We start from the raw sequence: 26,629 nt of genomic DNA, 5'->3' as shown, positions 1-26,629 counted from the left end.
CCCAGCTCCCTCAGCCTTTCCTCATAAGTCATGTGTTCTAGACCCCTAATCATTTTCGTTGCCCTTTGCTGGACTCTCTCCAATTTATCCACATCCTTCTTGTAGTGTGGGGCCCAAAACTGGACACACTACTCCAGATGAGGCCTCACCAATGTCGAATAGAGGGGGACGATCACGTCCCTCGATCTGCTCGCTATGCCCCTACTTATACAGCCCAAAATGCCATTGGCCTTCTTGGCAACAAGGGCACACTGCTGACTCATATCCAGCTTCTCGTCCACTGTCACCCCTAGGTCCTTTTCCGCAGAACTGCTGCCTAGCCATTCGGCCCCTAGTCTGTAGCTGTGCATTGGGTTCTTCCGTCCTAAGTGCAGGACCCTGCACTTATCCTTATTGAACCTCATCAGATTCCTTTTGGCCCAATCCTCCAATTTGTCTAGGTCCTTCTGTATCCTATCCCTCCCCTCCAGCGTATCTACCACTCCTCCCAGTTTAGTATCATCCGCAAATTTGCTGAGAGTGCAATCCACACCATCCTCCAGATCATTTATGAAGATATTGAACAAAACCGGCCCCAGGACCGACCCTTGGGGCACTCCACTTGATACCGGCTGCCAACTAGACATGGAGCCATTGATCACTACCCGTTGAGCCCGACAATCTAGCCAGCTTTCTACCCACCTTATAGTGCATTCATCCAGCCCATACTTCCTTAACTTGCTGACAAGAATACTGTGGGAGACCGTGTCAAAAGCTTTGCTAAAGTCAAGAAACAATACATCCACTGCTTTCCCTTCATCCACAGAACCAGTAATCTCATCATAAAAGGCGATTAGATTAGTCAGGCATGACCTTCCCTTGGTGAATCCTTGCTGGCTGTTCCTGATCACCTTCCTCTCATGCACCTTCCTCTTATTGACCATCAGCTGAGGGTCAGCTTATCGTGCTCGCTGTTTGCTCTGTCATACTCAGTTTGTCGTGTAGTCTTATTTTCCCTTCTCGTCCCGCCCACATTTCAGAAGTTGTGCAGAGGTTAAAGGTGACGTGCCAGGGGTGGGGGGGAAATGGAGTTTGCACGCCTTTTGGCTTCTGTATGATGTATAAAGAAGGCCTGGATTACTTTTGTAATTTTAAAGGGATTTAAAAAAATTTTTTTTTGGTAATTTCCTGTCTCTTTCTCTTTTTTTAAGCACTTAAAATTCAGGCCATGATCACCCTGTGAGACACTATGGATCACTGGAGACCTGCTAGGATTATGACATAGCAGATTCCAAGAAAGTGAAACGTAATTAATTGAGGGAAGGGATTTTGGTTTACAACACTTCAGAGTTATTTTGTTAGAACCTATTTCATTTAACCGACAAAAGAAATGCTCTTAGTTAAGGATTTAACAGCAGCTTGAATTAAGGACTGAGAACTCTGTAGCTTGATCCTTCATAATAGTTAATAATAATTGTACTGATTGCCAATTGCTATTCATTTAGTGAGCTGGGGTAATAGGGTTCTCATCCCAGAATCAGGCTCCACAGAATTAATATTGTGTAGGGAACCTGGTCATGTATGGCAAAGACATTCACACCGAGGGCAAGCACAGCCTTGGCCATGTTTATTAAAACAATCAGTAAAGACAGGAAAGCTCCAAACCACAGGAACAATTGTTGTCTTTGGTGTCATCCCTTGCATATGCTCACACCCTTCCTCAGGGACCTGGTGGTGAGACACAAAGGACCAGCCCCAAACCTGGCATGTCACATGAGTCCGATGGTCCAGGTTCCCCAAATGTCCAAAGGTTGGTGGTAGGTGATAATAAAGATCTGAAGGGCCAGTGATGGACCATCTAGCCCCCGCAGCGTGGTGGCTTGGCTTATTATAGGGTCTGGGTACTACCATGAATATTCATTCAGATGCCCAGCCTTCCATGTGTAAATCTAACTTCCTCACCCTCATAATATTGGGGTGCAGTTATCCTATAGATGAACACATTAATGCCTGTTCGCTCATTATCATGTACGTCACCAACTGCTAAAGCAAGTTTGTGGTTAAACATCTCCCAATGATTCTATCCTAAAATATCCAACTCAGTATCCGTTCAGGGTTCCTGTGGTGGCCTGGTGGTGTTATGTACCAGCTCCTTCTCTTGAGCAAGGTATTCTCAGTTCCCCCAAATCTAGGGCGGGGTAGGCAACCTATGGCACACACAAGCTGATTTCAGTGGCACTCACGCTGCCCGGGTCCTGGCCACCGGTCCAGGGAGCTCTGCATTTTAATTTAATTTTTAAATGAAGCATCTTAGAGATTTTAAAACCCTTATTTACTTCACGTACAGCAATAGTTTAGTTATATATTATAGACTTATAGAAAGAGACCTTCTAAAAACGTTAAAATGTGTTACCGGCACACGAAACCTTAAATCAGAGTGAATAAATGAAGACTCGGCACGCCACTTCTGAAAGGTTGCCGACCCCTGATCTAGGGTAACTGTCGGGCCATTTATCTATGCTAAGAGTCATAGGCGCCCTTTACTTAGGCTAACTTGCTTAAGCCAGGGTCTTACAGGTTACAGGCCTGTAGGTTCCCTGCGTTACTGCTAAGTAAAAGAAAAGTCTAAGCTAGCTCTGTGGGCTACAACTCCCAAGACTCATTTCTGAGTTCTGTCTTTTTTTGCTGGAGGATTTCTTGGGAAGAGCAGATCTGGATTCCTGAAACTGCGGGGAAGGGGGGGAAGTCCAAGCAAGGCAAAACCTTATAAACAAACCCAACCTCTTCAGGCCGCCTTACGTCATAAAGAAGCTAAAGGGGAGGCTGTGTGGCCTATGGATAGCATTCTTGATTGGGACTGGAGAGACTCAGTTACTGGGAAGGCTGGAGCACACCCCTGTCTGTTTCGGTGCTCCATCTGACCACCTTGTAAAGTGCTTTGAGATTGACAGAAGGGAAGACCCATAGAAGAAATACGTGGTATTATTACTTATTCTCATGATTTAACAGGGCACAAACCCACATTTTGTTCGCCTTGTAAAAGTGGAGGTAATTTTTGAAGGGGGAGAGGGAGCAGTTGGTCCACGCCTGTGAGTGTGTGTCTATGGTGTTAAACTAAATTTTGAGCACAAACTGTTCACGCTGGTTCTGCCTGAGCAAAGGAAGCAGCTCGCTTTTTGCCTTCCCCTCGGAAAGGGAGATTGCAGATACCTTAGTCCTAGAATAGAAAAGATCAATATAATGTATATATATTTTTTCCCAAGCCAATGAATAATTGATACAAGAAATTGCAATAATGATTCTAACCCCAGAGGGCTAAAACACAGTGCAGACTCTTGTTAAAAGGCTCTCCTTGAAAGACAATTTGAATGGTGAAAGGGGCTGTCTGCAATGTGATTAGGATTCAAAGTGCACGAGCCCTAGATCTGAGTTTATCTTCTTACCCTCCCCTGACGTTGCATCAGGAAGGTTTTGGGCTGTGTGCGGCATCTGGTATCCACGGCCCCATGTGCTCGCGTGGGCATGTGCCCTGTCTCTGTAGGCTCATGGATGCCGGTGCACTGGGGGCCCCTTGTTAATCACAGTACCGCTGCTGAATTAGAAGGCACTTGCTTTGGGTTGTGCTCAGCCAGGCCCTTGAATCTGCTGCTGAGTCTGTGCTGGGGATTCAGGATTATAATCTGCTGGATCAGCTGGTGGCTGCGAGGTAAGCAAGGTCTGACATGGCTCGCATCTAGCAGAAGGAATGTGTCGCCTGGCCAGGGAGGAGGTGAAGGGCAGGACCAGCTGAGGGGAGACGGAGTATTAGAAGGCTAATGATATGAAAGCCATTGCTGGCCTACTTTATGCAGAAAGCTTCCCTTTAGGCAGGCTGGAGTCTGAGGCTGCGGCTGCGCTTCCCCCCTGCTGTTTCTTTCATGTGAATGTCAGAAGATGAGAGAGAAAGAGGGGTGGCAGGGAGAGATATGAGAGAGAGAGAGAGAGAGAGAAACATGCATTTCCAAAGGAAGGTGCTGGCAGAAATAGACCAGTTAGCAGCCTGGCTATTGAGAGCATGCTCTGATTCGTCTGTGGACCCACCTTGAAAGGAGGCCCTGAAGGCCACAGGGCTACCCCTTCTGAAGCAGTGGAAAACTGGGCAGCCTTTCTGCCTGCAGGCCCGTGTGTCTGACCAGTGGGTAGGCTGTAGAGAAGTTACCCAGCCACTGATGGGTTTTATAGTCCTCTGGGACTACTGGGCTACTGCCAGGGGCACAAGATGTCTGTTTCCAGGTGAATTTCCGTGAGTTTAGGGTCTCCCTGCTGTTTTCTGGAGAGCTAAGTTCCCTCTGCACTGGGGCAAACACTACGGTGCTTGAACTTTGCTTAATCGTGATTTAAACAGCTGTTCTGGCTCACTCATTTGTATGGCTGAGCTGACCAGCATAGACAGGGCTATATGGGATCTGGGAACTGTCTCCTGGGCTCAGTAGGGACCTCAGGGGAGTGTGTGTTTGTGTCTATCCATCTGTCTGTCCCTCCCGGCAAATACTGGTGGCTGAGACCTTGAGGGGATGGCTACGCTGCACTTAGACACCTGCGGCTGGCTTGTGCCAGCTGCCTGGGCTCACTGGGCTCAGGCTAAGGGGCCGTTTAATTGCAGTGTAGACATTTCACCATTCGGGCTGCAGCCCGAGCTCTGGGACATTCCCACCTCGCAGGGCCCTTGAGCCCGGGCGGCAGCCTGAGCCTGAATATCAACACTGCAATTAAACAGGCCCTTAACCCAAGTCAGCTGGCATTGGCGAGCTGCAGGTTTTAGTTGCAGTGAGGACATACGGACAGGTGCGGTTTAAACATGGCTGCAGCACCGTTCCAGCTCACTCTTCAGAACCGTTAAGGAGGACAAGCTGGCTGGCTACCTGTGATTTGGTAAACTTTTGTTTCTGTTGGTCAGTCCCTGCCTCTGTGCCCTTCAAAACTGGGCAACAGTTCGCTCCCACTGGATTAGTCAAGACCGAGATGTAATGCTGTTCAAGGTGATCAGATGCAGCTAAGTCTTGGGAGAACTGTCTCGCTCCACAACCTTCTCAGTCAAGATAACTGGCCATATTGTCCATCTCGGACAATGGTTGCTTGAGCAACTGGCCCATCCAGGCCTGTGAGAATGCTGACATTCTGATCTCCTTAATGGCGAACCTGGTAAATTTTACCAGCAATGGATCCGGCAGGGTGGGACACGGCTCGGTAGCACAAGGCTGTGTTCCAGAAGTCACCAATGGTCCCTTCTGACCTTAGTATCTATGAATCACCAGCGCCCCCCATACTTCATTGAGCAATGCAGTCTGAAACTTCAGCAGCAGGATGGTTATGGTGGCTGGGGAATCCTCTGCAAGAGAGCTGGTTGATAAATGGAAACCAATTTCACAAAAACTGCTGGAATGTCAGCATTGTTTTCCTTGTGAAATGTTTGAAATGGGACCCGTTTCGTTTAATGTTTAGCGAAATGTTTGATGTTTTGTTGTTGTTGAAAAATTAGCAAAGTGGCTATAGAAATTTTACACTTTTTACCAAAATCTGATTTTCATCCTCCCTCTCCCCTCCCAAAATAGCCAATCCCCCCCCCACGCCATATACATACACAAGTGTTAATAATTGTGTGTGGGGGGAAATCATTGTCAAAAGAGACCTTTTTTGACAAACCCATTTTGTTTGAAGAATGTTAACCAGCTTTATTAGAAATAAATAAAAGATTGGATTTAAAATTTGTGGCCCGAGAGATGCACAATCTGTGGGATTTCTATAAAACTTGGTCCAGCAGCAGCATTTCATGTGAATAATCGTATTAGTAACTTCTGAACGTGCCTTACCAATAGGATCTGGTATTAAAATGGAGGGGAAATAGTCAGCTAGAGCTGAAAAATGCAGGGGAGATTTCTGCTAAAATCTCCAGGGGATGAAATACTGTGGACTTTGAATACATTCTGCCTGGATTTTGTCAGCATTCCTAGCTGGCTTCTACTGCCCCAGCCACAACTTGATTTGTTCACAGCTGGAGCAGGCACACCATTACAGGCAGCTTGTGTTAGGGTCACAATGTTGTTAGAAAAGGAGACAGTTGACCCCACCTACCCTTGAAAAGAGCCCTAGTAGCTGTGATATTGAAACTCTGAATGTTTTCCGTGCAAATGCACACCAGGGTCAAGTACAGCATCTTATACCCTTCAGCAGATAGCAATGGAAATCCCTCTCCAGGGAGAAGCAGCCAAGGGGATCGTGTAGGTGGCTTGTTGGGTGTTTTACAAACCCATAAAATCCATGCGACAATACCTGGCACTCCTGCGGTGTCTTCCATCCAAGGAGCTGAATGCACTTTACACACATTAATTAAATAGTGCTCACAACAGGCCTGTGATGCAGGTAGATGATATCCCCGATAAGCTGGGGTGTGGAGGCCAAGACTTTCAAGGTGACTTTGGGTGTTGTGGCTGGAGAGTTGAAGGCCTGGGCTGCACTAGAAAGCTTCACCAACCCAGCTCTGCTTGTTAAGGAGTGTGAAAAATACACCTCTACCAGACCTAGCTGTGCCTGCAAAAGCCATAATGCAGATACGGTTACACCGGCATAAAAGTCTGTTTGTTGGTTTAGCTTAATCTGTTTGGGAACCTGGTTTAAGCTCTGCTGGCAAAAATCCTCTTTTGTGGGTACAAGCTGGGTCCCAGTGGAGCAGGCGGGGGTGCCAGTCTAGCTGTACTAGTTTATCTATACTGGCAAACCCTGCTAAATCTAGATAAAGCCTAAGTAACTTGCCCTCGGTCACGTAGTGGGTCCTGACTCCACGTCCTATGCCTTCACTCCAAGGTCATCTTTTCCTGTAACCAAAGAAAACACATTAATTCATTTTCCTTTTACATCTTTTGGGTAGCAGGCACAGAAAACTACCCTCCTGCACAGGCGTGGGAAGTAGGGGTACGGAGGGTGTTGCAGCACCCCCAGGTTTTATGTGGGACCGTTGGTCCCATGCCCAGGGCTCCACTCCCCAGTTCTGGTCCTGGGGGCTGACCCCACTCCCTAGCCACTGGCTCTGCGCATAAAACCTGGGGGTGCTTCCCACGCCTATGCCCTCCTCCTGGGCCTCCACCAACACTCCGCTCCGCAACCCCTCACCTGAGGCTCAGATCCTGGCTGCCAGCCCGACTCCCTGGCCTGGGGCCTGTGCCCAGGGCCCGACTCCTGGCCCCGCACCCGAGGCTCTGCTCCTGGTCCCCACTCCCAGTCCTCCGCTCTTGGGGCCCTGCGCCCGGTTCCAGCACCAGGGCTCTGTTCTTGGCCCCGCACATGGGGTCCAGGCTGCCGGCCCCTGCCCGGGACTCGGCTCCAGGCCCCACACCCGCCCCCAGCTGTGGCCTCGGCCCCCTTGCCCTGGTTCAGGTCCCTCCCTCCCTCCCGGGGACACAGCCCTGCTCCCAGCCTCAGCTGGGGGTGGGCGGGGGGTGGGGGCACAGACAGGGCTAAGGGGACTGGCTTTCAGCACCCCTATTACTAAAAATGTTCCAGCACCACTGTCCTCCCGTCCTTCATAAAAGCACCCTAGCAGTTGTTTGTTTTATCCTTTGATTTGGGGGAGCTATTGTTTGCTCAGCAATTAAGAAATCCAAGTAATCTCTGGCTAAGATGCTCCTTATCTGCTAAAAGAACAGGAGGACTTGTGGCACCTTAGAGACTAACACATATATTTGAGCATCAGCTTTCGTGAGCTACAGCTCACTTCATTGGATGCATGGAATGAAACCTATAGTAAGACATATATATATATAAAGTTGGAAGTTACCATACAAACTGTGAGAGGCTAATTAGTTAAGATGAGCTATTATCAGAAGGAGGAAAAAAAACTTTTGTAGTGATAATCAAGATGGCTGCTCTGATGGGGACTGGGCAGTCCGGTGGCCTTGGCGAGTGTCCCTGAGCGGGTGGGTTTGCTGGTGAGGAGGGCAGAAATTAGCTGTTAATGTTTCCTTCCCCTTCGAGTGCACCGGATATGTAACTGTAGCCTCGTAAAGCACTTCTCTTCCCGGGGCTTTCCAAACATTAGCTGTGGTGTGCACTGATTGTAATACTGCCCGGGAGAGGGTGCCACTTGGGGATTGCACGCCACCACCTAGACTTTAAATCTCTCTCTAAAATGTGACACGGGGTGGGGGGGGATTTAAAGGCCTGTGTGGATTAACCTGGAGACCCAACTCCATAGCACCTGGCCTTGTCTATGGAGTGCTCTCTGGGCTCTTGGAGGCTAGAGACTTCTCCTTGGTTATGTCCTGGCAGACGATGGGAGGTGCTGAGCAGTGCTAGCATCCGCCATGTCTCACTGTGTGTGCTTGGCTAGCGTGCCAACTTCCTCCTGGTGATGGAGATCTTTCCCAGGCCGGCTGACAGCAAAACACCTAGCAGAGACCAGATTAAGCATCGTTTGGGGGTGGGGGGTGGAGTCAGCATTTGGAGCAAATTGTTTGTTTTGCAGGCGCCCTTTTCTCTTCCGAGCTGTCTGTATATGGCAACGAGTCATGGAATTGGTGGAGGTCTGAGAGTTGCTCCCGATGCTGTCTGTGTGGATTGTACAATTACGGGTGGCAAATGGCTATGTCACGCAGCCCATCTGCATCTGGGAGTAGCTGACAACTTCCGATTTGCTGGTTTCACTTCCCCTCCCCAGAGATTGCTGGCTGTGAGGGGAAGAGGCTGGAGCGGACCATCAGCATTACTGAGCCATGGCTTTCGAGTTCTTGACGTAGGACTGGAAGGGACTTCCTGGGTCATCGAACCCCATCCCCTGCTATTGCAGTCAACCCCGCATATCCTCCTCTTCGTAAACGTCTCATGCTGCATCTTAAAACTGCCCTCGCTGGGAGGCTGCTCCAGAACCTCGCTCCTCCGATGGTTAGAAACCTCCTCCTGGTTTGCAGTCTGCATTCATTCATTCGTTTAGCCCCATTTGTTCTGGTTCCAACGTTGTCCTGAGGATTAGATAGCTCTTCACGCGCCCTAGGGTTTGCTTCCACTGGGTAAGTGGTTTTTCTGAATGTTCCACGTTCCCAAAGCCATGGTCTCCTGCTCCCAGTCCTCATAGCAACCTCTCCTCCGGCACTTGGGGGCGAGACCATTGACCTTATGGTTGAATGGCACAGTGAAGGCCCAACCCCTCACTGTAGAGACATGTGCCCGGGGTGTTGGGAGGAAGAGGTGGGGGAAGAATCCCAGCACTTCCTAGCCAGTTGTTCGGCAGCACCATAAAGTACTCGTCAGCAAGGCCAGCGTTAGGAGGGTGGGGAGTTGGACGCTAGCCGTAAGCGGGGAGGGTTTGGTGTGAGGACGCATGCACGTAAATGCACATTGGGTCACTGCTGCAGGTTGCATGCACCTGCAGGTCTGTGACAGTGTGTACGAGCATCCAGGTAACTGCAAATGCCTACGGCTGGATTAGCACAGGTTTGTTTGAATGTGCCATCATTTAATGCTCTTTGTTTACGAATACTCCCATAGCATAATGTAGGCCTAAATATGCAGTTGAAAAGGCCCAGGGCTACTAGTCTTGGCCATGATAGAATGTATTAGGACCATTCTTTACAAATAGGCTTGTTTTTCAGTAGGATTTCAACTGTTTGGCCATGACCACGTCAACCAACCTCGGAGTGGTAAGAACAGTTTGAGTTGGGCGTGTGTTCACACCTGGCTCTTGAGCTGTGTTCCCAGCCCAGGGTAAACATGGGGAGTGCCACTGTGGACAGAGGGCTAGCTACCCAGTGTCCTCTGGAGAATCATCTGTCTCTCCCTTGTAGGTAGATAGCCTGTATGCCTTCATGTTCATGGCTCTGGAAAATGAGTATGTCTCCCTTCTAAAGACATAGCCCTGTGGACTGCAAAATGAGTCTCTTACAAGATGTCCAAGACACAGGCGAACAGACTAACAGGTGTGTAACATACAGGTCCAGTCCAGGAGACAGTCTTTCACACTCGTACCACACTGCTGGACTCGTACCTTTCAAGAAACGGTCACAAATTTGGCACTGTTGAAAGTCATCAAAGAAGCTTTTTATCTGAAAGGAAAATGAACCTTTCACTGGGTCCATGCTGACGGAAGGGTCGGGTTCTAGTGGTTGCAGAGATGAATTCGTGCCGATGGTCTGTGGCCGATGCTGGTATCTCCAGCTGAACCAAAGACAACCTGGCTATAGAATCGTGTTAGGAACCACATGACACCTTTTCAAAAGTGACTAGGGATGCCTTAAAGGAGCTTGGATTTCAGAGAGTGAATGCTCGGCACTTTCTGAAAACCAGGCTCCTTTAAGGGTGTCATGTCGGATGCCCAAACTCATTATCTGCTGTTGAAAATCTCGGTCTAGGCTCTATAACAGAGTTGTCCACTCCACACTACAAATAAGGAACTCTAATCCAGCCTTAGGCACCCCTTTAATGCCAGAAAATCCTGCCGCTCCGGCCCTTTCTCTTGTTCCTTGCTACTGTGCACGTGCCAGAGGGAGGAGGAAGAAAGAGTCAGAGAATTGTAAGCTCAGTGTTGAGGGCAGAGAGAAATCCAAACCTAGCATCTCTGGTTTGATTTTCCACAGCAGTAGTGATGATGGCCCAGATTCTACCTGGCCTGCTGGAAGGCTCAGCTCTGAAATCTCACCTGAAGTTGGTTTTTATCCTGGCCGTGAAAAAACACCTCTTGGTTCTTGCTTTTCAAATAAAAACCAGCTTCCTTCTACTTTCCCTAGTTGTCTTGGGACTGTGTGCTGTGATGCGAGGTGGCTGGAATCTGCTCCAAACTGCAGCCAGGGTATGTAATGGAATCGGGAGGGGGGAGGTTTTGAATTATTTATTAAGAACAACTTGCAGAGTGACGGCCTAGCTGTTAGCGAACAGCAGTGAGCTCTGAACAAGGGAGGGGGTGAGGGACTTGTACCTGCCCTCTCTGTGGAGGCCGTTGTTGTCTGGTATGGATTAGTGTCGTGGGAGCATGGTGAAGCACTCGTTTGATACATGCAGGAAGTGCAACCTGCTGTGGTCAAAGCTCCTTTGTGTTTATGGCCATAACGCTTGCTGTCGTGGTCTTCCTGTGGGCTAGGGACTGAGCACTAGGCTTGGCTTTGCTGTGACTCCCTTTGTGGGTTGGAGCCTCTCCATTTGCAAAGTGGAGGTAATAAATGACCCCTTCTGCGTACTGTGCAAAGACTCCAGTACCACACGACACCCCCTGCTGGATAGGGGAAGGGTCTGAGTACCCCCACTCTAGCTAACTAAAGGGTGATTTGTGCCCCAGGGTTGCACCCATGAAAGCTTCCACTTCGGGACTTAGAAAAATCCTTACCTAGGAGTTTCCCATGAGCAGTTCTGCAGAAAGAAAGGCAGCTTTCTTCCCAAAGGCTGGCTGGTTAAGCAGGACAGACTTCCATGCGGACTGGAGGTTTATGGATGCTGCAGCTGTGCCACTGTAGTGTAGATGTTTCCTACGTCGATGGAAGGGGGTTTTCGTCAGTGTCATAAATCCATCACTCCCTGAGGCAGTAGCTAGGTCAACGGAAGAATGCTTTCATCGACATAGCCATGTCTATATGGAGGGCTAGGTCAAACTAACTACAGCACTCCAGGTGCAAAATTTTCCCCAGCCCTGAGAGACGTAGCTAGGTTGATTTAAATTTTTGAAGCGTAGAACAGGCCAGAGGTGCACGATCCACTTCTGATGGGGCCATCTTGACTCTTACAAAGCTTTTGGTGCCTCTTCGCCCACTGGAACTGTGGGTTTCCATTGCATTCACTGAGCATTACTACAGCCTAGGTTTTTAGGCTGTGCTTCATTGCCATGATATCTGATTGCACAGGGAAGTTGTTGGGGTGTAATGATTGTCTGAAGAATGCTTTGGAAATGAAAAGCTGTCTGTAAGGATGATGATGGTGCTGACTTATTACCCATCGACTCCTACGCTCTTCAGACTTTAGGGTTTTGTTCCAATAATAATTCTCAGCAGTGCTTTGCATCTTGAAATTTCCCTACAAACATGCTGTCAAGGCTGATTCCCCACGCTGGCACTTCGAGTGCGGAAGGTGGGGGCCCGCAAGGATACTAAAAATTAATACTGGCCACTCCAGGCTTGTATTAAACTACCAAGATTACAGCTTTTCCTCTGACCTTGGATGGGTAGATGTTGCCACCACCCAAGTGCAAAAACCACTTTGAGAGACAGGAAGGTGCACTTGGGAATTCCTTCTTGTGGTGTACCCTCAAGCCCTTTCACCCTCCCTCCAGGAAAGAGCTGAGAAAGAAAACCAAGGAAATCAGCTGTTGCCACCAGCTAATTAAACAACTTCTGCACAAACATCTTAGGACACAAAAATCCAATCCTGTTCTTAAAAAAATACACCTGCAGTTGTTGACCTGCATCTTTAATCACCCATGTTACTATCTTCTCTGCCTCATCAGGATCCAGTTACTGTTCATTTCTGTGTAATGGAAGCATCAGAAAAGTCTTCGCCATCCCAAGAGATGAAACAAAGGAATCCTATTCTTCCCACTTGCCCTACTGCATCCAGAAAAGCTCATTCATTTTGGCTCCCAGCACCTCTGTCACACCTCCAGGGTTCAGCATATTTCAGTGTTTTCCTTCAGTTTCATCTTTTTAAAAATGAGTCAATATGTGGATCTCTTGGGACCCCCTCCTGCACCGTGTGCTAGTCCAGACAAGACTCCCCTGCTGTCTCCAAGATCAGATTTATAGTTGGTGGGGGGAGGGAGGAGGAAGGGACACATGAAGGGCAGCTTGCAAGTTTGAGAGGAATTCTTTTCTTATTAAAAAAACCACAGGCAAAATTCACTTATGAGAAGGAGCAACGAGGTCTGTAGCCTTGGAGGAGAGAGATGAAGGAATTTTGGAGGGAGGGGGATGTGGGAAGAATGTATTTGGGTGCGTCTGACAGTGACACGCTTCTTGATGGGGGAGGAGGAGTCACCGTTACTTTCCCCTTCCTTGGGGAGAGGTGCCCACCGCCACCCCACTTCCTGTATGCCGGTTTCAAGCCAGCAGGATTGAAATCCGTACAGTGAGAGCCAAGTTGCCATGGGAGATTGCAGGGTGTGAGAGATGTCACCGGGGGAGCTGGGAAGTAGGGGAGACAGGAGGAGAAAGGGTCACTTGAATAAACTAGGGACTATCTCCAGAGGAAGAGCGTCCGTGGCATAAAAGTGGCCCCTTGAGTTGTCTGGCACAGGTGGCAGGGTTCTGTGCCTGCCTGGGATGAACTCTGGGCACAGATGCCAATTTCCCCCTGAAGTTGAGTAAGAGGTTTGGAGACCCAGTTCCCTAAACTGAATGGAACTGGACCTCCAGCTCGACTAGATGGCTTTGAAAATCCCAACCCAAAGAATCAGGACTAGACTCCCGTGGATTCCTGTCCCACCCCCGGCATGGTGATCCTTGGGTTGGCTTCATTTACAGTCCCACTCTTGTAAACCCGCTGAGCTCATTGATTCCACCTGTAACTTTGGTTATTTATGCTTTCCTGCCCCCACCCCTGAAATCAAATATTTCCCCAAACAGTTGGATTCTGCTGCAGACTTCCAGTGAGATTCACCAGCCTTAACCCCCTGCAGGTCCAGGTTTATATTTAATCCCTTCCTGAAAGGGGGGCACAATCGGGTTTAAGATGGAGGGGAAGCCCCGCAGCGAGACGAAGGATTGGGTTTCATACTTTGTGCCCTTTGTTTTGCCTCTAGCTCTTGAAGCTGGGAAGTGCCAGAGGCTCTCACGTGCTTTCAGCTGAGCAGGTCTCCGGTGAAGGGTGTGTGCGTGTTGGGGAAGTCAGGGTTTTCAAATGACATTTCTCCCCTTTACACTCTGGAAGAGCAGAATAAACTGATCCCACGTGGCCAATTAATGCAGCCGGAGCTGTTCAGTCTCCCTTGGAGGTGCAACTACTGAGAGCAGGCCTGTGTGAACATAAGGGAAGATTGTGGGGCGGGCTGAATGGGGCCACCCCCTGGGATTTGGTTAAAGCGGAAGAAATAGTACCGTGCAGGCCCCACTCCTGGAGGATTCCTTGGAACAGGGCCGCTGATGTAGTGTGGCTGGGAGGAATATTTTTTAGGTGCTTTGGGCTGTCTTCATTTCTACCCCTGGTTTCCTGGGGATGGTTGAGCTCCTGCTCTGGTGTGGAAGGAGATGGCACAGCTGGGCTCATAAAGGAAAAGCCAGTGGTCCCCTCTGGAGGCTTGTGGGTCTGGCCAGCCCGAGATCAGACGCGTGGAGAGCAGACTTGGTGGTCGGGTGTGGGGGGGAAGTTTCGGTGCTCACTAATCGCGTGGTTCAGAAGTGTGTGCATGTTCACGTCCTGCACGCCCACCCCTGCTGAGCCTCACTGGGATTCCAGCAGCTCAGCTCCGCCGTGAGCAGAAACCTCCCCTGGGCGTCCAGCGGGGGCTGTACCAAGCTTTCCTCCGCTCAATATTGGCCTCGCAAAAGGAGCGACCTCTGGCTCCTCTCCTAGGAGCGGCTCGCACATGGCCATGGCGAGTGGCAATAGCATACCCCCGGTGGTGCTGGCTGGGGCCGCAGTCTGTCTCCTCAGTGGCAGTCTCCTTCTCCAGCAAACACCCACCCTACCCCCTTCGCCCGAACTCCAATGACCTTCCTAGAGCCCTGGATTTTCTCAGTGGCTCTTGACTAATGGCCAGGCCCAGTTGAAAAGCACAGGCCCTAAACCGCATGGGCTGCAGGAGGATTCCAAAGTTCTTCTTTTTTCCAGCAGGCTGTTTGATTGAATTGTGATCACTAATTTTAAGTTTCAGGGCTGGAGCTGAGCAGCCAGGGAGTTCAGTGGCTGTTGTGGGTGCCCGTCACTTTGGCAAATCAGGCCCTATGTCCTGCCCCCTCCCAATATTTGCAATGACTGCCTTGTTCATTTGGCGCCTGCCCACACTACATATGGAATCCTGCCAGCGTGCATCTGTCTGGCACCTGTAGGGGGGGTCTCTGTTCTAACACTCCTTTTGTAAGACAGAATTAAGCCAGGCTGTTACATGGCTCCCCATCGTGGCTTTATAACCAAGCTGACCCAGCCATAGTACAAACTAAATGCCTGCCCCTGCACCCAGATTGCCAGACAATTGCGTGCTAGCCCAGTGGGACTTGCAGCCTAGATGTATGCCAGCCCGGTGGGACTTTGCAGTGTAAATGGGCCATTACGCCGCCGCATTGTATGTTAAAGCATCCCCGTGCGTACCAGCCAGCCGCACCCTGTCGGAAACCCTGTTGGAATCGTATTTTAAAAGGGTTAATTCAAACTCCTTCCCTTGGTTTGAAACCAACACGCTCTGAGTTACCTGGGCTGTGTTACATTTATAACTGAGTCTGGGACCTGGTTCCCTCTTGGCTAAGGGTTGTTACAATGTAGCTGGGACCCAGCTGTGTCCTCCTAACTTGGCCCACGTGCAAAGTAGGTGTGAAAACACCGTGCAGTTAGAAGGGCTGTGGCTTTTCCAAATTTCACAGTACAAATTGGTGGGAAAGCAAATGGAGCCAGCAGCTTAACGTTCGCTTTGCTTACTGTCTTCCCCAGCGGGGTTCCCATTCACGCTGCTCAGGCTAATGGGACATTGGGGTTTCCTCTCCTCTGCCCTCCTTTATGCCCCAATCTCTTCTCCATGGTCAAAATGACCGGGTGGGCATGTGGCGTCTGACCTGGGGAGAGTTGAGAGCCAGTTGGTGGGGTCGCTGTCTTTGTGGGCACATGAGGACGCCTGCCTGCTGCTCCAGGGAGACTGCTTTTGCATGGCTATGCCTGCCTATTTCCTTTTCTTTAGCGCAATTTTTAAAGAGACAGTAGCGGTCGATTCAGGGGTGTAACTCTGGGCAGCGTGAGAGTGGCAGGCAAAGAGGAGGCCGCTGCTTTTCATTCTTCTTGTTTAATTTCCTGCAAAAGCGGGAGAGTTTTCTGTCTCTGCCATCAGTAGTTTTCCACTCTCCGCCCTCCCCTGTCCCTTTAACCCTACCGTGGCACATCCCCCACCCCTTTTCTCTTTACGGTGAGCCTGAGTAAAAGCAGCGATGTTCCCTTGGAGAGCAATTGCCCCAGATCGCGAGGGAAGACGACAAAGCAGGAGTGAGTTTGGAGCTGCTGTGTTAATGTTTCATGATGACTGGCACACTGACGCTGGCTGGCAGTGCTACGGGGGAGGGAGGGTATGCCTGGAAAGCTGGTTTGACAATAATGCTGTTTGTCAGGGCTCTCAGATTAGGAGTGGCTGTGTTAAGTACAGTGGCGAACCGCCAGCCTTCAGGGTACCAAATGGGGGCAGCGTGAAAGGTGCTTCCCTGCATGCTAGGGCGTGTGTGTGTGACCCCCACCCCCTTTTAATCCAACTTTCTGGCACTTCGCATGCGCTTTATCATTTCCCCAGGAGCAAAACTCGGCAGCATTTTGAAAGAGTTCCTTGCTTGGCTGCGAAGCTGTAAAGGTGAGAGATTTCCTGCCCTGTGATCTGTAACGTGAGTGGAGATGGGCTTGGTAAGCATACAGATTCTACCACAAGCATGTGCTGAGCAAGGCAGAAAGCTGGGGAGAGGGATACGATCAAAGGAATGAATGGATTGTTCCACTGGGCATTGAATGGGGGTCTGCCCAGAGGATGAATGGGAAATGGCTTTCAGTTACTTCTTTCCACAGCAGCATGTGTAATCCAGGTCCCGACGTTGGGTGTATATTACAAACCTACCAGATGTCTGTGAAATTTAATGTCACTGTGGTTTGATCCCCATAGATGATATTTAGATCCTAATTTTCGATCATGTGTATTTAATAGCCAGCTGTTGTTTGAAAGGACACCTGATCCAGTTAAAACAAATGAGGTTAAAGTATTTTCAGGTGTTGCACCGACCCCAGCATCTGCCTGCCAGCTTTTATGGTTGTAAAACCACAATTTCCCTTTTAAAAAAATGTTTTCTTCTCTGCCACGTGACAAAAGACCCATACAAACCAGGAGACACTGACTAGACCCCAATGTTGTCAAATGCACAGAGTAAACAGACGGAAAGAAATATTTTGGTATTCCTCAGTAATTTTAGGGGTTACGCGAAATAGCAGAAAGTAAAACTTTGCAGAGAAAAGGGTGATTTTTAAGATGACTTTGCCCCTTTAAGATAAAGGGTGACATGCAGCCCCTTGAAATCAGTGACAGAATTCCCATTGACTTCAGTGGAGTCAGGATTTCACCCTTACAATCCTTGTTAAATCTAGAGTTGCAAGTTATTTAAATACCAAATGACCAGCAGAAAAAGCTTCGTGGTGACATTTGGCAGACTTGGCAAATGCACCTTCTCGGACCTTGATATGTGTCTGATCATCTGTGTTTATAGACAGTAGGGTAATTTGATTTATTAAATCTAACGGAGCGGACGGCCTCCGAGTTGGCGAATTTACTCTTGCACCTAGCATACCGGCTTGTTTTTGGCAGGCACACCTGCCTAGCGCTGCGTTCCCGCTCAGCTCTTAATGGCAGGCAGGGTGTATCAAAACGCACCAGACTTTCACTCCCTGAGGCCCTGCCCACGTTAGGAAAATCATGCTCCATAATTCACCACCACTGCAGTTCTATCAGCAGGGAAAGCTGGGGAAGTGTAGACTGGCTGTAGAGTGCTAAAAACATCAGGGCTTTGTCTGAGCTACAGCTTCGCCTTCCGCTACCCCCCAGCAGAGAAGCGAGTCCAAATTTTGCCCTCCTAAATGAACCGGTAGAGCAGGATTCTTGTATATTTTAGGTTTCAGAGCAGCAGCCGTGTTAGTCTGTATTCGCAAAAAGAACAGGAGGACTCGTGGCACCTTAGAGACGAACCAATTATTTGAGCATGAGCTTTCGTGAGCTGCAGCTACACCTTAGTCTCTAAGGTGCCACAAGTCCTCCTTTTCTTTTTGTATATTTTAGAGCTCTCTGGCTGGCTCCCAGGACCAGAGCTGGTTGCGGTGAGAGGCTGTGCAGTCTGTTTCCTTGAGCCCCTTTTGCACACCTGTCTGTGGGTGCCCCAGGAGCCCTGGTTCTCTGAGTTCGTGGCTGGCGGGCTGCCTCGGGAAGTGGTGCGCGAACGCTGTAATAACATGGCAGCCTCCCTAGGGAGGAGCAGAGAGATTTCAGAAGCCGGAGGAGATTGAAAAGAAGCTGTTTTTAGCACTAGTGGAATTTTGGGCCTGTCAACCTTGATGGTCCTTTTTAAAAAGACCCCTTGCCCTGTCCGCTCCTGCGTCACTTATGGAGGTACCGGTATCGTACCAACTTCCTGCCGGAGGTGAAATATGATGGAGGAGGTGGGGGGAGGAGCTTAGTGAGCGGGGCACAACCTCAGTAAACCAGCCGAGGGCCCTTCGGACTCTAGTCTCCTGCAGGGCGCGGTTCTGGGGTAGCGCATCGCACGGAGGCGGTGCACTCTGGCACGTGTGTTTGGCGCATTGCGGGCTTGGAAAAGTTCACCAGGGTATTAAGCAGGGAGCTGCCGCGTCATCCCGGCTGTTGGAGAGCCGTCGCCACTTGCTTCCGGAAGGCCGCGTAGCGAGCTGGACTAATGCCTGTTGGGCTCGGCGCAGCAGACCGTGAACATGTTCCAGGCGGTGACACGAAGAGGCCAAAAGCGAAGTACGAGTTTCTGCCTTAGTGGCAAGCTGCAGACCTGATGGTGTGAGTGGAACTAATGTGCGCCGAGGGAAAAGGCTTTGGCGTGTGCAGCTATTTTCCGCTGTTTCATGGAGGTGGAAAAAACGAATATTGAACTGTCACCGTGTTGCTCAGCTCGGAATCCGACCGCCCTTCGCTGGTTTTCTTTCCCCTTCGCTGGGTCCGTGGAAATTCTTCCATAAGGGAGGCTTTGGTTCCCTTTGCTACCTGGAATCAATGGCGGCAGCCCATTGGATTGAGCCACCCTACAGTATTAATAGAATCATAGAATATCAGGGTTGGAAGGGACCTCAGGAGGTCATCTAGTCCAACCCCCTGCTCAAAAGCAGGACCAATCCCCAATTAAATCATCCCAGCCAGGGCTTTGTCAAGCCTGACCTTAAAAACTTCTAAGGAAGGAGATTCTACCACCTCCCTAGGTAACGCATTCCAGTGTTTCACCACCCTCCTAGTGAAAAAGTTTTTCCTAATATCCAACCTAAACCTCCCCCACTGCAACTTGAGACCATTACTCCTTGTCCTGTTCTCTTCTACCACTGAGAATAGTCTAGAACCATCCTCTCTGGAACCACCTCTCAGGTAGTTGAAAGCAGCTATCAAATCCCCCCTCATTCTTCTCTTCTGCAGACTAAACAATCCCAGTTCCCTCAGCCTCTCCTCATAAGTCATGTGTTCCAGACCCCTAATCATTTTTGTTGCCCTTCGCTGGACTCTCCAATTTATCCACATCCTTCTTGTAGTGTGGGGCCCAAAACTGGACACAGTACACCAGATGAGGCCTCACCAATATTGAATAGAGGGGGACGATCACATCCCTCGATCTGCTCGCTATGCCCCTACTTATACAGCCCAAAATGCCATTGGCTTTCTTGGCAACAAGGGCACACTGCTGACTCACATCAGCTTCTCGTCCACTGTCACCCCTAGGTCCTTTTCCGCAGAACTGCTGCCTAGCCATTCGGTCCCTAATCTGTAGCTGTGCATTGGGTTCTTCCGTCCTAAGTGCAGGACCCTGCACTTATCCTTATTGAACCTCATCAGATTTCTTTTGGCCCAATCCTCCAATTTGTCTAGGTCCTTCTGTATCCTATCCCTGCCCTCCAGCGTATCTACCACTCCTCCCAGTTTAGTATCATCCGCAAATTTGCTGAGAGTGCAATCCACACCATCCTCCAGATCATTTATGAAGATATTGAACAAAACCGGCCCCAGGACCAACCCCTGGGGCACTCCACTTGACACCGGCTGCCAACTAGACATGGAGCCATTGATCACTACCAGTTGAGCCTGATTATTATTAGTTTTAATTGCACCTAGAGGCCCCAATCTCAACTGGGGCTCCGTTGTGCTAGGTGCTGTACGAACACAATGAGACGGGCCCTGCCCCAAAGAGCTCACAATCTAAATGGACACGACTGAGGGTGGGAGGGGAAACTGAGGCACAGAGGGGAACTGGCTTGACTAAGGTCACCCAGCAGACTATTGGCAGAGACGGGAATAGGATGCTGATTTCCAAACTGCCTAGCTACTGTCTCATACTGTGCTCTTCAGTAGTGCCTGCCAGGTGAGGCTCTCAAAAGCACAGATTAACTCTAATACGTGTCACTCCAGAACAGCCCTCCGAGGTAGGGAAAGTATCACGTTTTACAAATGGTGAAACTGAGGCACCAAGATGCTAGGGCCCGCGTCTTCAAATGTGGGCCCTAATTGCCCGTAGATGCCTCAGTGTTTGGGTGGCTCACTTTGTAACACCCATCTGAGGGCTGATTTTCAGGGGTGCTGAGCAGCTATAGCTCCACCCACCTCGAGATGCCTTGAGCAGCCCGGTTGGCTTCCACGGGAGCAACCCGTCCTCGCACCTCTGAAAATCAGGCCTGAGGGGTGTCGAGTTAGGCACCTACAACTCCGAGGCATCCAAAGTTCATGGACAGGTTTGAAAAGGTGACTCCACCCAGGCTGCAGAGGGAGAGCCAGGACTAGAGGCCTGTTCGCTTGATGCCCAGTTACGTGGTGCCTTAAAAGACCTCCCAAGGATCAGCCGATGGGCCCGATGGAGAGTTCTGCTCCCACTTGCGCCCATGTACCGGAGAGCCAGTCCGGCCTCTTGTCGCGGGCCAACCGCTCGTGAGCTCCGCTAACGGTACGGCGACAAACCCAGTGCATCTCGCCATCTGCTTGTGAGGAGCCCTAGGGGGGCCGACGTGTGCGTGCGTGTGCAGCGAAGAGATGGAAAATTCCAGCGAGGAAGCAGCTTTCAATGTTAAGATGCCAGTGGCTGATTGTTATAAACTGAATTAAAAAAAACCCAACAAGTTCTCAAAGCGCTATGCAGTAATGAGAGCTCCCTCGGAAAGCCCTGGCTGATTTGAAAGTAACACTTCCTACCCCCCGCTCCCCCCACTTTCCTGGTCTCTCTCTCTCTCTTGCAGGTGATTAAAGTCAAATGCATAATCTCTTCCTGTCAGTAACTGTCTCCTTTTCTGCCTCTCTATGCATCGACATTAAAGCTGTTGGCTGTCACTTTGCAGCCTGTAGCCATGGGAACTCTGATGTCACTAACGAGGGCTTGTGACTTTATTCCATACAGAAGGAAGGATTGGTGGTGGCAGAAGGAGGCTGGTTGGAATGGTACGATCTGAAATGATGAAAGAAATAAGAAATTGAGGAGGAACTTGCTAGCGGGGCCAAGACGTGTGACTTGATAAATTGTTCCATCTCTCTCTAGATAAATATAGATCTAGAGATACTCGGGGTGTGCGTGTGTACATATTTCCCATCAAAATAAAGTGCTGGAGTACATTCTGTTTGCCGGGAGTTTAATGGTTAACTAATGTCTGATAAGCACTTGGGAGATTAAAAGTGCTAAGTATTATTATTGTGCTTCTGCGGAGGAATTTGGTCAAACGTGGCAGCATTATTGTTACTCAAACAGCTGTCGCGCTGGGAAACTGTCTGACTGGCTGAATGGAGCTGCTAAGCGGGAGTTGCTGAGCTGGGCTTAAGGGACTGAGATCTGTTGTGAGTGATTGGAATGGGAGAGGTTGCAAAGAAATTAACCTGCAAAGAACTTTTGCAATCTGCCCTGACTCTGTGTTTGAAAACACCCTGCTCTGAAGTGACCGGCTGTGTCTGCAGGTTGTTTTATACAGAATGGGTATGTAATGGGCCTCAGTGAACACAAGTGAAGCCCGTGCCCTTGGAGGAAGTGTTGTCTAGTGGTGAAAGCACAGGGTTGGTAGGCAGGAGATCTGGATTTTGTCCCTGGCTTCGCAGCTGGCCTTGCTTTGGGTAATTTACCTAGCCTCTCTGTGTCTTCATTTCCCCATTAGTCACATGGAGGTGATACTATCCACCTCGTGGGGGGAGATGAGTTTGTTGTTTTTATTATGGTGCTTTGAATCCATGGAGGGAAGACAATAAGTGAATTATAACCCAGGAAGACTGTGGAGCAGGACTGCAGCTGCTAGGCAAATCATCAGTGGGGTTAAGCAGGAAAAGCTGTAGCCTGGGTCCAGAAGGCCTGCAGGGAAGAAGAGCTTGTGGCTTCTCCCTGCCTTTCTGTTTGTCTCATTCCATCTTTTAACATCTCCCGTTCGGTGCTGCTCTGCCTCACATCAGGGAAGGGCTGAGCGTGTTGTCATCTGTCTGTGTTTATATCCGAGTCGCCTCCCGTCGATCCAACCCAAAGCGTGTGGCATCTCTGCAGCCAGCCTTAGGAACTCTGCTTGTCTGTGCTGTGTTGTGCCAGGGATGCATGATGCTTTACACACCGGTAAGAAGACAAGACCCCTGTTCCGAAGAGGCTTTGACCTAAACACAGGCCGGCAGGAAGAGCTGAAACATGAGAGCCAAGTGATGGGTTGCTAACAGATTGCACATGTCTGGTTCGTTCCAGTTTTTTGAAGATGAAAACGTACGTTGACGTGGTGATCAAAGCTAACTGTAAGGGCTCATGAGGCGTGGTAGGACAGTCTCCTGGGCCTGTCCAGCCTCGCTCCTCCTCTCTGTCCTGTACCAGGATCACTGCACTTTTGTCTGCATTGCACAGTTAACCAGAGTGAGCAGCTAGCTCGCCCAGGTGTGAGTGTCCCCACTGCAAAGCCCGACCTGCGTAGCCATGTCTGCAGTGTTTCTGCACTTGTGTGTCGGGGGACGTATCCCAGGGCCCTTTGTTCTGAGGTGCTCTAGGATTCTTTCCCAGTCAGTTGTGGGAACACTTGACTGTCCTTGAGGGGGAATTGTGGGAAGGCATTGGAGGACTATCACTACTGAGTGGCCTTTTTGCCTGCATCCTTGCTGCAAAGCGGGTGTGTTCCAGCCTGAGTTAAAGCAAAGCCCGGCTTCTCACCCCCACCACCCCTCTAGCCAGGGCAGCTAGCCCAGGCTTAAAGCGCCGCCACCCCCAGGTCAGAGACTTTTTGCTCTGTGGACGGTAGGGGGTTAATGGCTGAAACCAGGGGCAAGAGCCTGAGCTAATGGTGCAGTGTAAATGCACCCTGGGAGCCTAAACGGGAGTGTGCAGCAGCACTCTTAATCCAGCGGGCAGCTGTGAACTCCAGCAGGAGGGGAAAGCAGCCTCATTGGATCTGAATTTTTCTAATGTAGAGACACTGTGTATGTGTTTGTACGATTTCTTCTGAACGCTCCCAGACTTGACACAGGCTCTGTTGCACAGCAGGGATCGTGGCCAGCTGTTTCCTTACTGTGTCTCCTCCAGCAAGTGATCTTGCACTCCAGACCAGAAGGAACTGGGCGTTGCCCTTCTCTTGCAAAGGGTAATGTTGTTTTAGTGCAGGGTGTTGGCTTGAACCTACAGTCGGCGAGGATGGGTGTAGCAGCCTTTCCCAATAGTGTGGCGTTGCCATGATATCTCCATGACCACTGGAGCATCTCGTTCATTATCACCAGCACCTTGGCAGGGAGCGCTGGGTCTGCAGTCAGCTTAGGCTAACGCGAGGCAGTACTGTGCCCTGGGGAGCTGCGGCCTTGGGGGTTCCTAGAAAGCGTAAGCAGGGTAGAGAGAGGGTAATGCAACTGGCTGTCCTGTCTGTGCCCTGCTGGGGCCAAGAGGGACATGCACGCTGCGTTCTCACTCGGGAATAGTGGGGGATGGAAGTCCTGCCCGGGTGTGTTTCAGGAAGTGCCCTGCCTGTATATGAGTCTTGCAACTAAAGCTCAGAATGCAATCTTAAAATAATGAGTGAATGTTAACTGTTTATGCTTTTGTTTTCCTTGCATGGAGACTGAGTGGGGATGGTCTCATTCTTCATACCAAGGTTGCTTGTCTATTACAAATAGAGTTGGTTGAACTCAAATTTTTGAGCAAAAAAGGGACACACTTTTCACACAAATGTTTGAAAAGTATTTCTGTTTTGTGGCCGGCTGGGATTAGAAGTGACTGGTCACTTTCTCATTGCCTCAGAGATGTGCCCCAGGTGACAAATTCCTAGCCAACTCTGGTTTTTCTCAGAGTTTGGATGTGTTTGACTCAGACCCGTCTTTAGACCTGGTGGACTGTCTGTATCATTCAGGTCTGGGAATTAGAGATGCAGAAACTCATCCTGCCTAACTTCAACCTCCCCACCCTGGTCACGATGGCTCTGATGATGTTTGGGCTCCTGCCCTGCTTAGGAGAAATGGTGAAAGGCAGAGTGGAGAGGGACGAAAAACAGGCTGAGGCTGGGGTGGAGTGAAAGACCAATACCATACGTGCTGCGTGAGCAAAGCCTGCCTTTTCCGAACCAGGGTCGTGTACTCCAGCAGCTCTGAACTGCATTGGGAATTCCATCAGTGTTCTGAAGTCTTGATCATTGCAACACATTCGGTATGAAGGCTGCACAGTGCAGAGAGACCAAGAAAGGGAGTGAGGGCAGGGAGGGGGTGTATAAATGTGAATGGGGAAAGCCACATCTCTCTCTGTATCTAGTTAATTATAACTGGGTAGAGTGGCAAAGGAATGTCCCTCATTGATTGGGGTGAGGATTCTCCCCTTTTATTTTCTACCAAGTTGGCTCTATTTCTAGTTGCTCTGTTCTGCTGCCAGAGCCAGGAGTGGGTGTGGCTGGTGGGTAGGGTAGAATTCAGTTTATTTTGACATCTCATGACTTGCCAGGGCACCTGTGGCTTCATCAGCTCTTGGGGCTCAGTTCTGGTCTATTTCTGACTCCGGTCTCCTGCGCATGTCACACAGGAAGAGCCAGATTCAGAGGCGATGTGGAAGGCGGTACAGCTCTGACTCCCATAGTTCGGCCTGTGCCCACTTCCCGGTGAGTGAGGAAATCCAGGCGGGTGTCACTGACACACTGGGAAGCCTGAAGCGGGGATAGGGGTTGCTGTATTTTACATCCGTAGCTATTTATCCCGCTCCGCTCCTCTCTTCTGGCCCTTTGGCATGTGAGTCCCACTCAATCCGGCTTGCTGGGCTGAATCCCCTGGTGATGCGTAAGGAAGGGAGGTACATTCCCCATTGGTGGGTAGATGGGGGTCTCGGGATGTCTGTGCTGCAATCAGGATTTGTTATTGCAGTAGGTGTAGACGTACCCAAGCTAGCTCTGATATAGCTAGATCAAAGCTTGCTTGAGGAACAACAGCAGCGTAATGGACCAGTTGCTCGAGTACGTATCTGGGGTTCTGGGCAGGCAGGGCTGAATTGGGCAGGTGCCGGGGCTTCCCTGCTGTTGTTACTCAAGCCACCTTTGGACTGTGCCTAAACATGCCGAGTCACGCCTCCTGATGCAGTGTCGACATAGCCAAGTCCAGACAGCATCTGGATTAGTGCAATACGCTTGTGAAAGGGGCAGGATGTCGACTCCCCTCTGAATTTGGCCCAGAGGCTGTTGCAGTAGCGGGCCTGTGATCGCCTGGCTCCAGGCAAAGGCAGGAATGACAGGATTACCAGGCAAAATCGCAACGTATAATCCCTGTTACTTTTCAGCCACCCAAAACGTAATCCCATTATTTCTCTGGATTATATTTTGAAAGCAACCATTCGCTCACTCAGCGCGGAGTCCTCCACGCCACATCCCAGGCTGCAGAGTGCCTGGAGCCGGCTTCGCAGGAGGTGTCTATGCCCCTTCCGCAGTCCCTGCCGGGGCGGGGGCCCACAGCCTCTGTCTGTCGGCTGCAGGCGTCGGTTGTGTTTGCAAGCGCTGGGGGGATGGGGAGGGGAGCTGAAGGCAGGCAGCCTCCGAGTGATTTACGTGGAAGATGGGGTTGTTCAGCCTTCGGAAAAGCCTTCCTTGTAATGCTGGTGACTCATCAGAGTCTATTAACAGCCCGATCCACCTGCTAAGGTGTGAAACCCGAGGAGAGCCACTGACCTAGTTCTCTGTCCTCTCCGGCTGTCTCTGGGCAGGTTTGATCCACGCAGAGCAGGGCCGGGGGCGCCCCGGGGAGCGAGAGATGAGTGCGGTCCGCTGCACGCCGCAGCTAAGCCAGCACAGACGCCGCTTGGCTCGGTAGATCTCTGCCAGATCTTGTGTGATGCTGCGGTCTCGCGCACAGCTCTGGGCGGGCGAGAGAGATGGGCTGAGGCCTTGATGCTTCCTCCCTCTGAGGTGCGGAGTTCCCTGCAGGTGTCTTTCCAAAGTAGACCTTTGAACGCCGAGGCCCTTTCTGCTGCCTGGACATGAACGATCCTGCCGGCCTCTCCTTCAGAGGACGTGCTCCCACCCTTCTCAAGCATGTGTTCTAGTTCTCAAATAAACCAGGGGGGGGGGCAGATTCGGCTGTTGGTATACATTCAGAATAACTCCCTTGGTTTCAGTAGTAGATTTGCCCCAGTGTCAATGCGATTGGAGCCGGGCCCAGAATATTGGAAAAGCATTTCTCTGCACTGCACTTTTTTTCTGCATTTTCAGTCATTTATGACTCTCTAAAAATACCTGAACTTTGGGGATCTATACGTAGCTGCTGTTTCAGCCCCTTCATGTGACTCCTCACCTCTCCCAAATTGGAGGCAGG

At 50.2% G+C, this 26,629-nt stretch overlaps 1 protein-coding gene across 2 annotated transcripts in view; it reads left to right on the top strand.

Moving 5' to 3' along the window:
- NDST1 (N-deacetylase and N-sulfotransferase 1) overlaps positions 1–26,629 on the top strand; it is a 65,871-nt gene that overhangs the window by 12,503 nt on the left and 26,739 nt on the right. The window contains exon 1 of one of the 2 annotated variants that reach the window (XM_078853979.1): positions 16,031–16,107. The exons of the other annotated variant lie outside the window; for it this stretch is intronic. The gene's annotated coding sequence lies outside the window, so the exon portion shown is untranslated. Of the gene's footprint in view, positions 1–16,030; positions 16,108–26,629 lie in introns of those variants that run through there. 2 annotated transcript variants of the gene reach the window in all.

Source organism: Lepidochelys kempii, chromosome 8, assembly GCF_965140285.1.
Source record: "Lepidochelys kempii isolate rLepKem1 chromosome 8, rLepKem1.hap1, whole genome shotgun sequence".
Classification (NCBI taxonomy): domain Eukaryota; kingdom Metazoa; phylum Chordata; order Testudines; family Cheloniidae; genus Lepidochelys; species Lepidochelys kempii.
This window is presented reverse-complemented; position numbering and strand designations above follow the sequence as displayed.